Source organism: Neophocaena asiaeorientalis, unplaced genomic scaffold, assembly GCF_003031525.2.
Source record: "Neophocaena asiaeorientalis asiaeorientalis breed wild unplaced genomic scaffold, Neophocaena_asiaeorientalis_V1.1 scaffold1032, whole genome shotgun sequence".
Classification (NCBI taxonomy): Eukaryota; Metazoa; Chordata; class Mammalia; order Artiodactyla; family Phocoenidae; genus Neophocaena; species Neophocaena asiaeorientalis.
This window is the reverse complement of record NW_020172049.1, coordinates 69,664-72,727: the sequence shown is the minus strand read 5'-3', so window position 1 is coordinate 72,727 and position 3,064 is coordinate 69,664. Positions and strand designations below refer to the sequence as shown.

Genomic DNA, 3,064 nt, shown 5'->3' with positions numbered 1-3,064 from the left:
TATAACACATCAGATGCCAAAGACATTCATGCTCTGTATGAAGTCTTTACATCAGAACCCCATGGAAAAAAAATTTACATGAATGCCCTCCTTCCCCTCCACGTGGCACACACAGAAGTCTAGAAACCAATTTATGCCTTTGCTTCCTTCTCCTTTTCTCCCCACCTTACAAGTATGTATTTTAGCCCAGGAAGAAGTCAGAGCCAGTTATTGTATACAAATCATCTCCTGGCTGAAGTTTTTGGTGGCAGCCAAGAGAGGAGAAGGAAAAAAAAATTAGAAAAATTTCAATTTCAGAACCATTATTATTTTCATTAATCATAAGAGGTGCTGTCACCTCTGTCCTTATTCTTTAGAAGGAGATCTATTATACGGTCCATTTAGTCCAAGCCATATTACCTCATATGTTTTCCTGGCTGACCAAATAAGACTTAAGAGATAAAACAATTTACTGTTCATTATGATCCGTGTCACTGGAATCAATCTATTAACCTACATTAACTGGATATGTGACGATATTTCACATACATGCTTCCTCAGTATCAAGAAAAGGCAAGGAAATGGGGAGGGGGAAGCAAGAGTGAGGGAAAAGGAGAGGAAAGGAAATCAGAGCCCATAAAGTGCAGCAGACGTATAATTTTCCAAGCGAATACAACTTCATTTTCCAGTGCCCACTGCTGTGCCCTCCACATCTTCATGCAGCCCCTGACCTGTAAAGAAGTCTAACAAATTGGCTTCTATTGTGGAGCCAAAAGGTGCCATCAAAGAAGGGACGGTTTGCTGGTCCTAAAGTATGATGGGAAATCTCAGGCTTGAATAAAGAGCTGCTGCTTTATGAAGTTAACCCATTGAGGTTAAAAGCAAGCAGGAAGCCTCAGCCCATGGGGCAGTAACACCCAGAGGAGAGAATCTCTCCAGCTTTCTTATTTAAACACAGGGAAGGGAGAACCAGGTGAAACGAGAGCCACACAAAGTTAAAATAAAAAGCAGCAGCATCTCCCTATTATAAGCAATAAAAAATTCCCCTGCTGCGTCTCTGGGTAGCCCCTCTGTTTCATTCTCTCTCTATCTCTGTCTCTGTTTCTTTCTCTCTCTCCACAGTTGAGGGATCATAAACACCTCAAGGACAGGAAATGAATCAATGGGTGTTTTGGTTTTTTTTTTTTTTTTCTTTTCTTTTCTTCATAGATATTTGCATTAATTATGACAATTTTCTGGCAGGTAGTAATATTTTTTTATTAAAAATTTTATTGGAGTATAGTTGATTTACAATGTTGTGTTAGTTTCAGGTGTACAGCAAAGTTATTCAGTTATACATGCATTCAAAAATATGGAAGGCTTCATGAATTTGCGTATCATCCTTGCAAAGGGGCCATGCTAAGCTTTTTTTTTTACATCTTCATTGGAGTATAATTGCTTTACAATAGTGTGTCAGTTTCTGCTTTATAACAAAGTGAATAGGTGCAAGGTTAGGTTGTTTATTCGAGATGTTTCCTGTTTCTTAAGGTAGGATTTTATTGCTATAAACTTCCCTCATAGAACTATTTTGCTGCATCCCATAGGTTTTGGATCATCACGTCTCCATTGTCATTTGTTTCTAGGTATTTTTTTATTTCCTCTTTGATTTCTTCAGTGATCACTTCATTATTAAGTAGTGTATTGTTTAGCCTCCATGTGTTTGTATTTTTTACAGATCTTTTCCTGTAATTGATATCTAGTCTCATGGCGTTGTGGTCGGAAAAGATACTTGATACAATTTCAATTTTCTTAAATTTACCAAGGCTTGATTTGTGACCCAAGATATGATCTATCCTGGAGAATGTTCCATGAGCACTTGAGAAAAATGTGTATTCTGTTGTTTTTGGATGGAATATCCTATAAATATCAATTAAGTCTATCTTGTTTAATGTATCATTTAAAGCTTGTGTTTCCTTATTTATTTTCATTTTGCATGATCTGTCCATTGGTGAAAGTGGGGTGTTAAAGTCCCCTTGCTATGAATGTGTTAGTGTCGATTTCCTCTTTTATGGCAGTTAGTATTTGCCTTATGTATTGAGGTGCTCCTGTGTTGGGTGCATAAATATTTACAATTGTTATATCTTCTTCTTGGATCAATCCCTTGATCATTATGTAGTGTCCTTCTTTGTCTCTTCTAATAGTCTTTATTTTAAAATCTATTTTGTCTGATATGAGAATTGCTACTCCAGCTTTCTTTTGGTTTCCATTTGCATGGAATATCTTTTTCCATCCCCTTACTTTCAGTCTGTATGTGTCTCTAGGTCTGAAGTGGGTCTCTTGTAGACAGCATATATATGGGTCTTGTTTTTGTATCCATTCAGCCAATCTGTGTCTTTTGGTGGTAGCATTTAGTCCATTTAAACTTAAGGTGATTATCGATATGTATGTTCCTATACCCATTTTCTTAATTTTATTGGGTTCGTTATTGTAGGTCTTTTCCTTCTCTTGTGTTTCTTGCCTAGAGAAGTTCCTTTAGCATTTGTTGTAAAGCTGGTTTGGTGGTGCTGAACTCTCTCAGCTTTTGCTTGTCTGTAAAGGTTTTAATTTCTCCATCAAATCTGAATGAGATCCTTGCTGGGTAGAGTAATCTTGGTTGCAGGTTTTTCTCCTTCATCACTTTAAATATGTCCTGCCAGTCCCTTCTGGCTTGCAGTTTCTGCTGAAAGATCAGATTTTAACCTTATGTGGATTCCCTTGTGTGTTATTTGTTGTTTTTCCCTTGCTGCTTTTAATATGTTTTCTTTGTATTTAATTTTTGACAGTTTGATTAATATGTGTCTTGGTGTATTTCTCCTTGGATTTATCCTGTATGGGACTCTCTGTGCTTCCTGAACTTGATTAACTGTCTCCTTTCCCATATTAGGGAAGTTTTCAACTATAATCTCTTCAAATATTTTCTCAGTCCCTTTCTTCTTCTGGAACCCTTATGATTTGAGTGTTGGTGCATTTAATGTTGTCCCAGAGGTCTCTGAGACTGTCCTCATTCTTTTCACTCTTTTTTCTTTATTCTGCTCTGTAGTACTTATTTCCACTATTTTATCTTCCA

The 3,064-nt window shown here is 36.8% G+C and overlaps 1 pseudogene; it reads right to left on the bottom strand.

Annotated features, from left to right (window-relative positions):
* Nucleotides 1–1,324: 1,324 nt before the first annotated feature.
* Nucleotides 1,325–1,423, bottom strand: LOC112403678 (uncharacterized; annotated as a pseudogene).
* Nucleotides 1,424–3,064: the final 1,641 nt, after the last annotated feature.